Here is an 18,670-nt window from a genome sequence, read left to right as displayed (position 1 = left end):
TTCAGCTAAATTGAGCAAATATTTTCATGCATTATGTATTTCTACTTTTCAAAAATAAACAATTTATTTCTACTCTTCATGAAACTTGCATTTTGATAGACCTTCCATATGCCTATACCCAGCAATTAATAATCAATATTTTAATATTTTTAGTTACCTGTTACAGTTGATTGGAGCCCCTTAAAAAGACAGGTTGAAATTCTATCCCCTAGTACCCCAGTTTGGGACCTTACTTGGGAAAAGCATCCTTGCAGATATAATTAATTAAGAGGAATTCACACTGGAGTAGAGTGGGCCCTTAATTCAATGTGACTGGTGCTCTTAGAAGATGAAAAGTTGAACACATACATACAGAAGGACAGAGAGAGAAAAGAGAGATAGAGAACACCATGTGAAGACACACAGAAAAGATCATGTGAAGACAGAAGCAAGATTGAAGTCATACTGCCACAAACCAAGGAACATCTAGACTACAGAAGCTGGAAAATTCAAGGAAAGATCCTTTCCTAGTGACTATGGAGGGAGGTGGCCCATCCAACACCTTGAGTTTGGACTTTCAGCTTCCAGAACTGTGAAAGAATAAATTTTTTATTTTAAGCCACTCAGTGAGTGATACTTTATGAAAGCCCCAGGAACTTAATATACTACTCCAAATAATTCATTACTGACCTCATAGAATATTCATTCTTTAAAAATCAGATTTCAGAATAATATTGGAAAATGTAATTTCTTGACTGAATCAAAAAATTCTAACTTGTTAAAGGAATTTATTTGTATTCTAGAATCAACACAACACAACTTTTAGCTCTTAATTAGAGAAATTATGTCAGACGATTTATAGTCTGATGTATGACCACTTGCAAGTCAGTCCAAAAAGTCAGCATTAAGTGGTCAAAGATGGTATGGTACACAGGGCATTCCCCCCCACCCAGGGAAATCAGGAATTAAGGGCATTTTCCAGGCTTCCTGTGAACCTGTAAGGACATAAGTGACTGAAAACGGATAGCAGAAAACCAGTAGCTCCTCACCTCTGCTTCATATTAGAACTAATTCTATATACTTTGAAGTATTAAAGAACATAGAAAAACGTTGTATATTTGGGCTGCTGCAATGGTGATATTTATCAGAAAAATCATTTTTTGTTCAGTTAATGCACTTAAAAACATCAGAGACTTCAATATCTTCTCCCTGGGAAATACATAGTAGAGATAGTAACAAGTTTTCCTAAGGGCAGTATCACATAAAAAATTCAAATGTTCCTATATAGAGAGATCATTCCCAAGGCTAAACCAAATATTTCACTTAGATCTCAAGCTAGTGGTTTTGGCATTCCCAATCCATAGCATCTCCCAAATAATAGACTGATATAAAACTTTTCAACAGCTTGGTCACTATCTTTAAATAGCTCCAAAAGTTGTTATCCATGCTATATTCCAAAGCTGTGTATCATTAACTTATTGTCTGAACAAAAGTATTGTTGATTTGCAATTTATTAACTTGGATATACAAACGGCATCTAGCCTTTTTTAAAAGGTTAAAAAAAATACCTTAAACATACACAAAAAGGAATAAATAGTCTAAAAATATAAACTTTGTAAAAGAAACTGACCAATATTAACTGAAATGTACTATCTAGCTTTGCATTTCCATGAGAATGCCCCTAATGGGCTCACAATCGGGGATTTACAATTAGGAAAATACTATCTGACTGGAAATTTTACTCAATACAGTCATGTGAAAAGATGAATAGTACATTGTAATTTTAGATAATGATGGTTTGAGGAAAAAATACCTAGATGAATGGAATTTTTTAAATGGATGATCATTGTAATATCACTTTATAACATTCAACTGTAGGGAAGTGTTTGGTGTTTAGATTCCTAGTTAGATATTATTAAACTTCAATTTCTTCAAAGTCAAATGGCTGGTGGATAATAAGTAAGGACTAGAAGTAATATCTTCAGATTTTAAGTGGCTGTGTTTAATTTTGTAGAAAAGAATCTCACTTTAGATTTTAAAATGTTGTATTAAAAGTACCAAGCCGTATGTTAAATTTATGGATGTGTTGAAATATTGCTAGATTTTGAACAAGAGGATTAATTAAACTGAGGCTTAGAAGACAGAACTATTTCTTTCATTTTGTTAGCAGATACCTGTGTGTGAGAAGGAGAGACAGAGGAGACAGAGACAGAGAGAATTATATATTGCCTGCTCATTTTAACTACTCAACTAAAAAATTAATGTAGGTTTATAATTTTCTTGAAAAGGGATGATCCCAGTTGATGTGTGGATGGATAATGCAGTGTAAAAAGACAATACTGTGTTCTGGGAGTTCAATATAGCTCCACACAGACCAAAGGTGGTGGCTTGGACCAGGATGCTGGTGGAGATGTCGATAAGTGAGAGAGAGTGAAACACCTTTGGGAGGAAGAATCAAAAGACAGTGGTGATCAATGGAGGAGATAAAAGGATCAAGAATGACTTCTCATCTCTGGCTGGTGCAACCAGAGCGACAGTGATGTCATTCACTGAAGTGAAGAACACTGAAAACTTGAATCACGAATTACTACATGTATAGTTCTTGACATTCCCTTATAATAAGAAAAATGCAAATTAACAGGAAAATGAATTACCCATCACTACCAACATGCAACATCAAACCACTTACTGCTGGTGGTGAGGGAAAGGGGATGCCGGTATACAGACGGTCACGTGGTGAAAATATTAATTGATAAAACCTTCTCACAGTGCAACTTGACAACACTTAGTAAAGCTGAAGATATCAACACCCTTAGAACTAAGCAACCCAGCAGTGTGTCCTGGAGAAACACTCACGTTTGCTGAGGAGACACCTCCAAGCATCATCACTGTGGTACCTACCGTTTGTTACAGCAATGCAGGGAAACTGCAACATTCCTTCTCAGGAATGGTAATCGCTATAATTTTTTTCAAACAACAGAATATTTCTATAGCAGAAAGAAAAATGGACCGAGATACATTAACATAGATAAATAGCTAAAATGTGGGCTTGGTTTAAAAGTTGCAAAAGGATATGTATATTATAAAATTGCTTCTCTAAGTTTCAAAAGCACAAAACAATAGTATATATTGCTTTCATAGTAGTACAAATTACAAAAGGATATCTAAGAGTCATTAGCACCATTTGATGGTAGTAATTACCACTAGGGAAGACAAGTATGAGGAGCTTTACACATGCGATATTTTACACATGCAATATTTTACACATGCAGTACAAAATATATCAAAGGAATTCAAAATAGTAACTTCTGGTGAATGGAATTATGAGTGGCTTTTATTTCCTTCATCGCCCATTTTCTGTATTTTTTGTATTTTAATGATAATTTCAATTATTAAAAAGTATTCACGAAAATCTAATTGAAACTATTTTTATTAGACCATAAGTATCGCCATCCTTTATACTCAAATCATTGAATATGGTGTTTTAAAAAAGGCAACATACATTGTTTCAATATGCATACGTACTTTGGCACCATTATTTGCAGGGGCAAGTAATTATTAGCTTATCAATATACACGGGTTATTTACTCAAACATAACCTGAGAGGCGGAGAAAATCAGCCAAATTGTAGGCAAAGCCAATGGTCTGCAGTTGGACTGGAGTCTTCACTTACCCTCCAAGGAGTTCTTCAGATAAACATAGTGTTTTTTGTGCAATATAGTACCATGCTATCTCTAACTCACTTTTTCATCATTTCTTCCCCATTTAAGTTTTCTCCCCCATCCCCCCCATAAATATTGCTTTGAAGATGTGGCTGGTGGAAGAAATACACTTAGGAAAGAAGGCTTTTATTAACTACAAATTGTTTTGCCCTAGAAACCTGTAAAACTAAAATTTCTCTTGGTCACAATTGCAAATAAGAATATCAAATTATATCTATGCATAGGTACTGAGGTATGAGTGTTAAGGGTAGATCAGGACACTTGACCTGCAGCTATGCTGAATAGCAAATACTACAGGAAAGCCCAAATGACTAAGTTGGAAATGTTTTTAAATGACTGAATGCTATCTTAGGGTTTTTCCTTGTAGAAATATATGCCTATAACACTTGTGAAATTATAGACCTTCCAAAATCACCATAGCTCATGTCACATGTGTATTTTGAGAAACTTTTTTACTTCCTGTTTTGCCTCCAAAAATCTGTGCATTTTTTAAAATGAGATCAATAAAAGTGCCTGTGAAATAAATCTTCATAATTTATGTTTTTTTGATAATTTCTAAGCAAATAAATTCTGCTCTAGGGTAGACATAGTGATAAATTTCATTGTCCCAGAGAATATTAGTAATTTAAGTTCTCTGCACTCTGAAGTTCTTTATTGATTTTACTTAACCCTCAGGATCCAATTTAAAATGAAATCTTCTTTGCTTCCAACAGGAATAAGGAAAGAATTTTTGGAGTAAAGGAATCATGGTAGCACATACCCAAATATCATCTCATTTTCATTGGTCATTTCTTTCTTAATTCTCTTATCTATTCTTTGTTTTATTTTGGGCAGGAACTGAGCCCAGATGCCGTTTTAAGGATTTTGGAAGAATTCAAACTAACCCAGGGAAACCCATTCTGTCCCTGAGTTTCAATCCTGATTTCTCTAAGCTTCAGTAACTCTCCAGAGAGTATGGAGGACCTAAGAAAAGTGGGTACATTTGGGGAGTTCTTGGGACTAAAATTATTTCTAAATAAGAAAGAATGGCCTTGTTGAGTCCTCTTTATATTGAAATAAATCCTTTGAATTTGGAGCCACACTTTTCCCCCACAATGCATGTTATTTAGTTATTAAACAGAGACTATACAAGCCCTGTTCTCAGTGCTTTACATGGAAAAACAAATTTGGTTATCACTTTGATGAGACAGACACCAAAAACATGAGGAGCAGAGAGATGTGTAGTCACCCCCCCAGATTATATGGCAAGTCAGAATGCAGTCCAAGCAGTTGACCCTTGGAACTCGTGCCCATGCTGCTTGTGTTGTAAAAGAGAGGCAGGATCTGCCTTGAGCCTTTGGTGCACGGCATTGTCTACCATATTGGAATTACTGGAATGACCTAAACATTAAAGTAGCCTCTATGTTTTACAAATTTTACATTTTACTTAATTTCATCTCATTTATGAAAAGGACTTCTTCTTTATTAAGAACATGGCGCTCTGCCTCCCTGTCTCTCTGGGATAATAACACTCTCTGCCTTCCTCCTATCTTTCTTGGCAATCAGAGCATGGGAAATAATGATACCTGTCTCTCTACAAGGTGTTCAGAATTACTCACTTTGCATCTATTCCTGCTATGCTGTATGAGTTCTATTCGTTTTATTTCTCTGCTAGTCAAGTCTTCCAGCATCTATCATGCCTCACCCTTGTTTAAAGACAGTTTTAAATACCAGTGCTTGGCTCCTTCTCGCTTCAGAAAAATGATTGATTTTTTTGACAAAAGCCTGTAACACATCTAGCCTCACCTTCTGTTACTATTCTTAGTGCTGATCCTGGTGAAGACAATAAAGTGTATGAAAAAGGCTTTTCTGTGAGAACACTTCTCCCTGACCCAAACCCTGGTCCTCTGAAAATGCAATCATCTGACTGTGGCCTTTTTTTTTTTTTTTTTTTTTTTCTCTCACCATCCCAACTTACTCAGCGGTTGTCTGACCCTTCTGGACCACTGACTTTTGAATATGCTCTCAAGCTAATCCAAGAAACCTATCTCATGAATGTATAAACAATCATAAAACGTATACCCTTCTAGCCCAAAAAGGCCCTCCTCTGACTTTCTCATTTCTCATAATGATGTCATAAACATCCAAAGTCAAAGAATTCTGAGCCACTTTGAGGCATTGCTCCTTTATTTTGATGTATATTTAATTGCTACTTCACAAAGTATGCATTTAAAATCTATCTCTAACCTATTTCCAGATTTTACTGTGTCTCTACTATATTACTATAATGGTTTTAACCAAGTTATTTGAAGACCTCCTATCCCTAACTGATCACTTAATATTTTAACAAAGATTTCCAACACCAGCTCCATGCTTACTGCCAAACAAAATTCTGGTAAGACAAACTCATATAATATATTGTTCCTTTCCTTTACAAAGTGTGACAGTCTTGTTTGGTGTATACGTGTGCTCACTTTCAATCCTTCTCACAGGAATGACATTCCTATTCCTGAAACCTAGATTTGATCATTCTTTCTTTTTTTTTTTTTTTAAGATTTTACTTATTTATTTACTTGACAGAGAGAGAGAGAGAGTGAGAAAGAGATCACAAGTAGGCAGAGAGGTAGGCAGACAGAGAGGGAGAAACAGGATCCCCACTGAGCAGAGAGCCCGATGTGGGACTCGATCCCAGCACCCTGGGATCATGACCTGAGCCAAAGGCAGAGGCTCAACCCACTGAGCCACCCAGGTGCCCCCCTAGATTTGATTATTATATCTCCCTACTTTAAATGCTAGCTCACACGTAAGTCATCAGTTAATCCTTTTCAACAATGCCAAGAATACACAACGGGGAAAGGGTAATATCTCCAACCATGTTGGGAAAACTGGACAGCCATATGTAAGAGAATGAAACTGCACCCCATCTGATGCCATACACAAGAATCAACTCAAAACATATGAAAGACTTAAATGTGGAACCTTAAAGCTTAAAACTCCTAGAAGAAAAATGAGAGGAAAAACTCCTTGATACCAGACTCGGTAATTACTTTTTGGACTTGACGTCAAAAGCAGACGAAAAAGTAAAAACTGACAAGGAAGACTACATCAAACTGAAAAAGTATCTGCATAGTAAAGGGAGTAAACAACTGAGTGAAAACCAAAGTATGGAATTAGAAAAAATATTCACAAACCATACATCTGATTAGGAGTTCATGTCCAAAATATATAAGGAACTCATACAACTCAACAGACACACACATGCAAAAACTGATCTAAAAATGAGCAGAAGAGGGGCACCTGGTTGGCTCAGTCCATTGAGTGGCCGACTCTTGATTTCTTTCTTTCTTTCTTTTTTTTAAAGATTTTATTTATCCATTTGACAGAGAGAGATCACAAGCAGACAGAGAGGCAGGCAGAGAGGGAGATAGAGGGAAGCAGGCTCCCTGCTGAGCAGAGAGCCCGATGCGGGACTCAATCCCAGGACCCCGAGATCATGACCTGAGCCTAAGGCAGCGGCTTAACCCACTGAGCCACCCAGGCGCCCCTGACTCTTGATTTCAACTCAAGTCGGTGCCAGGGTCCTGGAATCGAACCCATGATGTGGTCAGCCCTCAGCAGGGAGTCTGCCTGCGATTCTCTCTCTCCCTCGCCCTCTGCGGCTCCCCTTCCTAAAATAAATTTAAAATATTTTTAATGAGCAAAAGATATGAATATATAGTTGTGCAGAAGCCATAAAATTGTCAACAGGTATATGAAAGTGTGCCCTACATCATCACTCAGCATCAATGAAATTAAAATCAAAATTAAAATGAGGGATCGTCTGACCTGATGAAATGATGATTATCAAAAACTCAAAAGATAACTAGTGTCGAAAGGATGTGGAAATAAGGGAACTCGTATATACTGTTGGTGGGAATGTACACTGGCATGGTTACCATCAAAAACAGTGTGGCGTTTTCTCAAAAAAATTAAAAATAGAACTGCCATGTGATCCAGCAATCCCACTTCTGGGTATATATGTTCAAAGAAAATGAAATCGTTATCTCAAGGGAGAGCTGCACTCCCATGGCCACTGCAGCGTTACCCACAGTAGAATGACCTAAGTGTCCATCAAAGGATGAATGGATAAAGAATATGTGATATATACAATATAATATACCATTACAACGTACATACAAATATGTATATGATACTATTCTGCCCCCAAAAAAGGAGATTCTGCAATTTACAACAAAATGGATGAAACTGAAGGATATTGTGCTAAATAAAATAAGCCAGAAACTTCAAAAAAACTTGCATGATCTCACTTCTAGGTAGAATTTTTAAAATAAAGATAAAATAAAGTAAAATGAAATGAAATAAAATAAAATTTGAGCTCATTGTAACAGAAAGTAGATAGAATGGTAGTTACCAGGAGTTGGAGGTGGTGGAATTTTGGAGATATTGCTCAAAGGGTACAAACTTTCAGTTCTAAGATGAGTAAGTTCTGGAAACCTAATGTCGAGCACGGTGACTACAGCTGTATGATATCCTTGAAATTTGCTAAGAGAATAGGTCTCAAGTGTTCTCCTCACACGCCCACAAAAGATAACTATGCGAGGTGACAGGCATGTTAATTAGTTTGATTGTAGTGATCATTTCACAATGTATATGTATATCAAAACATACTGTGCAACCTAAATTTTACAATTTTCGTTAATCACAAATTTTTTGTTAAAATTTTTTCAGGGTTATGGGGTGGAGGCAGAATGATAGAGAGGAGATGAACCAGGCTCCTTTCCAGTGCTGGGGTGGACTAGTGGCTAGGGCTGCCAAAAATACACCAAAATGTAGAACCAAGTGTATGACGGTTAACATCTTGGAATGAACATTCTAATTATGACATGAGAATATATTTGCAATTAAAGTGACCACCTGACTTTTAATTACCAAAGAAGGATCAGCAAAAGAGGGTGCCTACATGAATTTTTTCCTTGGAGGGAGAAGATTTCACTCCTAAATTAAAAAAAAAAAAAATTAGTAAATGTTCACTTTGATTGCCTCACTTATCATGATCATTCAATGTGCTACGTAACATTCATCTCCTGGGTCTCCATGGGCCTACCAGCCCCATGGTTCAGTCGCCTCCTGTCAGGCCACGCCCAAACTGTCCCACATAACCAGCCACACACTCAGATAATAGGCACCAGAGGAGGTGAACCCTATGAGCTAGACTGCAGCTTTGTCTCTCTTATCTACCCTCAAAGGTTGAAGGCAAAATCCAAGGGTTTTGAAGTGGTGCTACATATTACTTCCCTCTCTGCTCTCTCAGTAAAAACATTTTATTCTGGAACAACTCAAAACGGGAAAGAAAAAATGGGCTCCCCATCTAAAGGAACAGTGTAAGAGTCCAGTTAAATGACACCAGACTCAGAGCTCTGTGACATGAGGGAAGGAACGTTCAGTTTAGAGAGAAAGAAAATAGAGGAAGAAAACAGGAGACCTGTTTAAATTTTCAGAGGACCTGACTCATCAGGGACAAGGAACACGCAGGGGCAGCACTGCTCACAGGCTCAGTGAAGGACTCACCTTGAATTGCCCCCTTGCTAATGTTTCCATGTGACACCACGTGGAAAACTGACCAGCGCTTATCTTGTCGGGTCTCCTTAATCATTGAAATGCCATTCCCTGTAAAGGCTCATCTCTCCTTCCTTTCAGACTCTCTGGCCCTCTGCCCAACCTGCCTCTTAAAATTCTGTGAATGTGGATTTGCATCATGTGTATAAAATCCCAAGAAAAAAATTATGCTTGACTTGAAATGCTCATGTAATCAGAAATAAAATCCAATATATAATTCTAAGAGGAAATTTAAGTCAGAGTTTCTGGCATGTTTTTGTAGATAGGATGCCCAGGTTCTCATATATCCTTTTATAGACAATGATCCCACCTCCACCTCCCACCCCCTCAAGCGCACACAAGCACATACACACACACACGCACAAATGTACACACATGTTCATATAAAACCTGCTTGATTTTACTTAGGGACTAAAAGCACTAAGGATTACACAACATATACCAGGTAACTTACTAAGGATCTTCCATTTCTGGATTGTGCCTGGGTAAATCACAAGGCTCTCCATAATCCCATGGGGGGCACTCATGGGCCATTCAGAAGTTACATACATTTTTTAAATTTATATAGATAAACCCATTTTTAAAAATTTGCTTTTATTTCCTATGTAATTTTTTTAAAAATATTAACGCCCTGAATGAATAATTAAAAAGAAAGACATTATTAACTATGTTTCTGAGAATAACAAACCAACTGAATTTTTTTTCTTGATTTGAGAACCAAATGAGCAGTTTCTTGTCGATTCAAATCACCCTTACATATCCAGCACCAGGGATTGGGGATAACAGCTTCTTAAAATAATTTGACCATAAAATCCAAAGTAATCTTTACAACTGAGAAGCTTAATACAGCCCAATCTTCCCACTTTCAGGGCAAACACTGACATTCAGAGCCTTTAGCTATCCGTTCAAATGGAATTCAGTCTAGAATATCTGACCCTCTTTTCCGAAACTAGTTAACAATGTTCATAAAACAAGATCAGGTATACATTGAGACTGATTTATACCCATCGCTATGTGCTGCATAATTGTTAAATCATTTTACAAAGGTGTTTTTGATGTATCTACGCCCTTTGAGCTAGTGAATCCGGGAACTAAAGTGTTGAAACAATTGTTTTCTACAAGTGAGATCAGAGATATCCTGTGCGATCGGCTATGGTAGCTTGGGGTTTACAAGGATTGTATCTTCTTTTCAACATACTGAAATTTACCCAATTGAATATGGAGAGTGAAATGTCAAGCAGACTTTTAAAAAGGAGACATCTTTTCTCTGAATTTTTAAATGTTCGATCTTCAAAGCAGAAGAGGTTTCATTGTTATAATGCCAAATGTCTTAATTATGTAAATATGTTACTAAAATAATTTGATCTGTAGAGAGTCACTTAGAAAATAAATTGTTTAAAAGCCAGGTGAATTGTTTGCATTGGAGGTAGATAGAAAAATATTCGTTGTTGCTTTGTGATAATTACAAAGGAAATTAAAGCAAGTTAAAAAAAATAAATAAGCTCACTAAAAAGCACCACTGAACCAAAAATAAATCATCAATATAAAGAAAGTGTAGATGTATGGGTAGAGACAAGTGCTCCAAGGATGTTTAATCGGTTATGTACTGGCTTAGAGAGAACTGTAAACTTCTGATGGGAAGGGGTTTTAAAAAGATATTGTGGACAAGAGGGGATAGGGAGGGAGACAAACTCTAAGAAGCTCCTAATCTCACAAACCAAGGGTTGCGGGGATTGGGGGTGGCGGGCTGGGAGAGGGTGGCTGGGTGATGGACATTGGGGAGGGCATGTGCTATGGTGAGTGCTGTGAAGTGTGTAAACCTGGTGATTCACAGACCTGTATCCCTGGGACTAATAATACATTCTATGTTAATAAAAAAAAAGATATTGTGCTAGTTTCCTATAGATTTTGTAAGAGATTACCACAAACTTGGTGGCTTAAAACACAACAAATTTATTGTCTTACAATTCTCCAGGCCAGAAGTCTGAAATCCATTTCACTGGAGTAAATTCAGGGTCTCAACAGGCTGGTTTTATCTAGAGGTTCTAGAGGTGAATCTGTTCCTTGCCTTTTCAATTTCCAGAGGTTGTCCACGTTCCTTGGCTCCTGCATCCATGATGACAATCTCTATTGTCATAGTCCCACTCCTTCTCCTCTACAGTTGTCTGGCTGTCTCTTTTAAGAACACTTAGGGTTTCATTTAGGGTCTGCTCAGATCAGCCAGGATAACCAACCCATCTCAGGACACATCATCTCATCTACAAAATCCCTTTTGTCATATTAAAGTAACACTTACAGGTTCCAAGGATTAGGATGTAGATATCTTTGGGGATATTATTTAGTCTACCACGGAAATGCTGGGGTTATTCCTGCTGAACAGTTCAGAAAATACAGTTAGAATTCCCTAAAATCTCCAAACTAGTAGGGAGTTGAAGCCTTTCTGTCTCCAGCAGTCCTCAATAGCATTGTTAATGTTGGAAAATGTTTCTTCAGGTTTAAGTCAATAATGTATTGAACCTGTACCATCACTAGAAACAACTTTAGTCTAGAAAATAGTAGATTTTTTTTATTTGTGAATCTTTTCCTAGACAAGCCCTTGGGAGGGACTTTTAAACTACATTAAGAGGATCCTAACATTGATCTTTGAAACTATTCATTAGTGAGTTCATTATTGGCATATAACCATCCCCTGATTGAAACAATAAGCCCTAAATGCGGGGCAAAAGTAACCATATGATAGCAAGAATTGAGAGATTAACTGAGCCTCTGGGTAAATAGATCAATGGCAGAAGCCTGATTACTCAAGTTTTTTTTTTTTTAATTAAAGCATCAACTAATTAATTATAATACTTGATTGTATGGATAGGTGAAAGATAAAGATGTTTATGTCATAGGCTTATATACTTTAAAGTGAAGTATGTGAATAGTTACTAAATCATGTAGCAAATTAAGATTTTGATAACTGTAAACAATCATTCCAAGGGAACGACTTTCATTTCAGTAGTGATTATGTCACCCAAATTTGCAATACCTCTTTCTCACATAGGCACAGATTCAGGGAGACACACTGGGCTTTTCCCCGGGTTAGATAAGAGTTTCATTCCTATATGGATGCAGACCCTGCGAAAGTAATTTTCAAAGCTATCTGTGCAGGGTCCCAGCACACACCTGCAATACAGCTGTGTTTTGAGCTGCGCACTCATCTTTGATGACTCCAGCAGCCAAAACCCCAGAGAAGAATGGCTTTTACCATCAGGATGGCAGACAACTCTTTACCAATAAAGCAGGGAGGCCTGTCTCCTAATAATCCTTACTGTAATTCTGGAGGGGAGTCCCTCCGAAGTGTTCAAGTCAATCATTTCTGTGCCTTTACTGGCTGAAACATGTGCCTCTACCACCACTAATAAGACAAAAATATCCTTCAATTATATAATCAAAGATAAACTCTCAGATCACTTAATAAAAAATTAAGGATTATAAACACAGTTTTTGCAATGAAACTGCTCTGCCAGCACACCGCTTTGTCAACTCTTGAAGGTGAGACATTAATTTGGGAGACAAACTCTGGTAAGTCATTTTCTTGTCCACATGTGCATTAGTAAACGTTTTAGTATGAATTAATTGCAAACAACCAGAATGTTCCAAATTACAACAGAATAAACATTCATATCATAGCAAAGGTACTGCTATGGTCTCAGTGTTCAAAACAACCATTACCAAAAAAGACAGTAATATGACAGGCTGTGCTTCAAGAGATCCCACTGTCACAGCTTAACAAATGAAATATTGAATGATCTTGAAATAAAATGTACACATCCGAAGTAATTATAAACTATTACAGTGTTGTAAGTGGATTTATCCATACTTAACGGCTTTCCCTCGGTGAATCGCCACAAAGAACAATTAAATTCCACACTTTACTAAAGTTTGATTTGTTGCACCTTATTTTAGGAAAAGGAAATTAGGGCATTTTTCCCTCAAAATCAACAACTTCAAAATAAAGCTGGATTCAAGCTTTTATTTCCACTACTAATGTTGATGAACATTGCAAATGTATGTCAAGACCTATCCTGATCTAGTTTCTGTCCCAAAGAGCCTAGTATAACCTTTCTTTTATCCTACAGAAATTAGGGTTCCCATGGTTCTTGAGAGCATTAAATTAATTGTTGGTAAAGTACTTAGAAGATAAAAAGCCCATAAGTGCTAATTATTAATTAGTATTTCTATTATAGGTATGACCTTGAAAGAAGAAAATTGTAGTTCACACAATTAAATATTAGCTATACTTAGCCTCTATAAATACATCTCAGTGAGGAATCAGATTTTAGATTGAACAAAGACAAAATACATCATCTAAGTACATTCCATCTTTAGCTTGAGAAAAAGCAAACTATCCAATATGTAAGATACACATATCTCACACATGTGTATACAGACACATAATTTCAGCCATGATAATTAATATTCTCTTCATGACTGAAAGACAGAGCTATACCTAACCAGCTTGTAATAACAACAGGGAAAAAAGACACAATTTGCTTCAAATATAAACATTCATTCACGAATGATCTCTGCAAAGATATTATTTCATAGTCTTTTATAATGGGCCTCAAATTCTATTGGATCCTTTCTGATAAGGTGGAGGAGACCTGATTTTAGTCAATTTATATTCTTCGCATCCGGTCAAAGTTCTGGAAGCTAACAGTGGAGAGGCAACACCCTGTGTGGCTGGGGCGGGGGGGGGGGGGTACATTTTCCCACTTCTGACCCACCTCCATTGACACAGTTTGTTATCATTTGATCTCTGGGGTCTTTTTTTTTTTTAAGATTTTATTTATTTATTTGACAGACAGAGATCCCAGTAGGCAGAGAGGCAGGCAGAGAGAGAGGAGGAAGCAGTGCGGGGCTCGATCCCAGGACCCTGGGATCATGACCTGAGCCGAAGGCAGCGGCTTAACCCACTGAGCCACCCAGGCGCCCTCTGGAGTCTTCTTTGAGCATGCTTGTGGCCACTGCATGCTTCCTATTCTTGGCAACAGGACACAGAGCTTCCCCACTCTAGGAATCAGCAGCATGTCTTTTATCCATCTACTGTTTCTAACAATTACATGAGATCGCTGTTCTGAGAGAGTAAAGAAACGTTAAGAAACAGCGCAAAAACAACAAAAAAATCCTAAATACCAACAATCCCAAATTTATATTTGTTCAAAGTTTATTATACCATTTTTTAAAATATTTTATTTGTTTATTTGAGAGAGAGAGAACACAATCTGGGGGAGCAGCAGAAGGAGAGAAGAGAAGCAGGGAGCGCCCTGTGAACAGGGAGCCCTCCCAGTGAGCCAAGCAGGGAGCCTAATGTGGGGCTCTGTTCCCGGACACTCAGATCATTACCGGAGCTGAAGGCAAACAGTGAACAGGCTAAACCACTCAGGCACCCCTGTCATCTTATCTAATTAAAAAAAAAAAAAAACTCTTTAAATTTTTTTATAGAAAACATTACAGTAAATTTGAAATCACTTTATCCCCGATTGCCCATTTGATTATGCTTCCCACTTTGCAAGATGCAAACTTCCCAAGTCCAAATTATATGCTTACACATAGAGAATTATAAAAATAAAAAATATATACTTATTAATTTTTACATTACATAAGTGTTGTCCTGCTATTTGCCTGCAACTTGTTTTTATGAAAGATATGCCCTGTATTATAGATAGGTTTGTTCATGTCAACAACTGTGCAATCTTCCCTCACATTAATATAGCACAGTTTACATATCTGTATCTTGTTCCATATTAACAACCATTTAAAGATTTTATTTTTTATTTTAAAAGATTTTATTGATTTATTTGAGCGAATAAGAGAGCACAAGAATGGGGAGGGTCAGTGGGAGAAGCAGACTCCCCACTGAGCAGGGAGCTGGACGTGGGACTCGATCCTGGGACTCCAGGATCATGACCTGAGCCAAAGGCAGACACCCAACAAACTGAGCCACCCAGGTGCCCCAACAACAATTTAGCCTATTCTCATTATTTGCTGTTAATACAAACAATTTTATAATTAATACCAACACAGAAGTGCTACTTGGTTTAATTCAAACATATCAAACTTTCCCCTTAAAGTTTGTGTTTTAGATGCTGTGTTTAGGAAATCTTTTTCAAGCCTAAGATTTTAAAAAATATCCTTCTATATTTTCTCTGAGATATTTAAAATGTTAGATCTTTTCAGTTGGGACTTTTTTGTGTATAAATGGATAAAGTAGAAATTTTGCTTACTTTTTTTATGGACATAGCAAATCTTTCCAGTACCTGCTGTTGGACAAGGAACACTTTCCCACTGGTTAGTAGAACTACTTGTGTCATAGGTGAAGTTCACACACAAATATGGATCTTTTTCTATGGTTTATTTTTGTTGATTCATTTCTTTTCCTTCTTTTTTTCTTTTGGTGCAAAAATGTGGTTTTATTAAAGCATGGGGACAGGACCAGAGGACAGAGAGAGAAAGAGCTGCTGCCTTGTTGATTCTGTATCTTTCCTGACTCTACTCATTGCAGCCTTTCCGGCTTCTCAATATGCCTTGAAATCTGAACGGACAAGCTCCACGCCCCTCACATGCCTATATTCCTGAAGATTTCCAACAAATCTTAGAATTAATTTTTGAAGTCCCACAGAATGTTCCATTGTGATTTGCCTAAAAACCGCATCTATTTATAGACTCGTCCATAAAAAATTTACCACTTAAGATGGTGCCTCTTTCCACCTGCTTTAAAAATCTTGGATAATGATGTATTTTCAGAATAATGTACACACACATATTTCGGGAGTTTGTGTAGTTTTTGTTGCCTCTGAGAATAGGTTTAAAAAGAAAAACACTGTTGCATTTTCTAACTGGTTACTTCCGGGATAAAACATTAATAATTTTTGTTTGCTGTCCTGTTGTTTCAATATACGTATTGAAGTTTCTTTTTGTTAGTATTTTAATTTTTTTGATTTTTCTAATTTTCTTGATTTTTATATCACTTATAATTCTATTTTAATATTTTAATGACTTTATATATTCCCTAATATCTTACATCTTCTTCTGACCTTATTGCTTAATATCTCCAATAATAAAGTTACATAATAGCTCAAAGTATAATAATGTCACATTAAAATATTATTATTAGGGGTGGCTCAGTGGGTTAAAGCCTCTGCCTTCCGCTCAGGTCATGATCCCAGGGTCCTGGGATCGAGCCCCACATTCGGGCTCTCGGCTCAGCGGGGAGCCTGCTTCCCTCTCTCTCTGTCTCTGCCTGCCTCTCTGCCTGCTTGAGGCCTCTATCTGTCAAATAAATAAATAAATAATCTTTAAAATATATATATAATATATATATAACAATATACATGAGTCAATATTTCCTGTTCCTGACCTTAATGGAAATGTTCATGGTTTTTTTCTATAATTATTAACAACTCTTTTATGAAAATGAATTAATTTATGCACACAGAGTCTTATAGGACACTACCACCTTCAGATTACTACACCAATATTTTTTTGAAAATTATTAGAATTATTTACTTCTATTTTTCTGTTTACTTTAGATATACATATGCCTGAGTTAGTGGTTTGTATTATACATCTTAGGTAATAAGCTGCTAATTCAAAACTCAAAGTACTTTACATTTTTGCCTCCATTTTATAGATATTATCTAAAATTAAGTGTTAATCCTACTCAAAATGCATGTCAATATCCCTTAATACATTTCATTTATTTAGTTCAGTTGTACCTTTTCCCAGAAGTGTTGTGCTTTAGACTTTTTTCCGGATCGTGTGAGATTTAATGAGCAAACAAATATCCTGCTTGTCTAATATTCTGTGCTAAAATCAGATGTTTTTTAGATGACCTAGTTATAGAACTACTGTGATAATAAACAGATTAAAAGAGCTTTTTAAATCTTAAAAACTTAGGCTATCAAGCCTCTCAATTCAATGCTTCAAGAATGGAAATATGACACTTTTTGAATTCTGATGATTCTTTCCATAAATACGTAAGCAATTTATTAAAATATATTCACATGGAATTGCATTTTTAAAACACAATGTGTAAGGAGTTCATAAAAGTGACACACGTTTCAATGTTAAACAATGAATAACTAGCCAAGATATATTTTATTTGGTGTTATAAAACATTGGTGTCTTAAATATTTAAATTGCTTTTGAGATGCTTCACTGGTCTACCATTCTAAACCAATAGATCTCTAGGGAATAAAATTCTGTTCATAATTTTCCTTTGAATATAAACATGATGATATTGACCAAAATAAGATTTCTATATAAATAAATTTAGACTGTAATTCACTTCCAAGATGTTTAAATAATGACGGTAATATGGAAATGAATACTATACTACAAAAAGGGTTTTCTTTTTTTATTAAAATTTTATTATTTTTGTTTTTTATTTATTTGACAGAGAGAGAACATAGGTAGGCAGAGAGGCAGGCGGAGAGAGAGGAGGAAGCAGGCTCCCGGCTAAGCAGAGAGCCCGGTGCGGGGCTCCATCCCAGGACCCTGCGATCATGACCTGAGCCAAAGGCAGAGGCTTAACCACTGAGCCACCCAGGTGCCCCTGCTAAAAAGGGTTTTCTGTTCTTCCATGTAAAGCAATGGTTAAATTAGTGGTCAAGATAAGTTCTGCAGTTATCTGAATTTATAATATGTAACCAAAAAAATCTGTATTAACCATAAGAGACTCTTAATGTCACAAAACAAACTGAGGGTTGCTGGGAGGAGGGGGGACAGAGCAGGGTGGTGGGGTTATGGACATTGGGGAGGGTATGTGCTATGGTGAGTGCTGTGAAGTGTGTAAACCTGGAGATTCACAGGCCTGTACCCCTGGGGCTAAAAATACATGTTTATAAAAAATTAAAAAAAAAATTTTTAACAAAAATCTATATTATTTAGGTAGTGTCTAAATAACAAAGGTAGTGTCTAAATAATAAAAAAATCTGTTTTTCCATCTTTATTTGCTTTTCCCTTTTATATATTTAGCAAACCCACAATCAATCATAATATGAATCATTCTGAGACAATTCCCTAGAACTTCCCATTTGTGTTTATTTACTCAGTCTTCCCTCCACCAAATACTTTTCTCCTTCCCAATATTTGTCAGATAGGCTTTACCCAAATGCCCTGTGACATCTGGAAATCTCTTGCATTTGTGAATACTTACAAACCGCTTTTATCAGAGTTTCTTCTTTGTTAACTACGTGAGGTCAGATTGAATAAATAGCAGATACATTTTTCAGTTTTCAGGAAAATAGTAATGTCACTTGAGAGCTGTTCCCCAAGCCCAAGACATTCATGTTCCTTTCTCTCCCATCACTAGAAACCACCATGCC

The sequence above is a fragment of the Mustela lutreola genome, chromosome 5 (assembly GCF_030435805.1).
Source record: "Mustela lutreola isolate mMusLut2 chromosome 5, mMusLut2.pri, whole genome shotgun sequence".
NCBI lineage: Eukaryota > Metazoa > Chordata > Mammalia > Carnivora > Mustelidae > Mustela > Mustela lutreola.
This window is presented reverse-complemented; position numbering follows the sequence as displayed.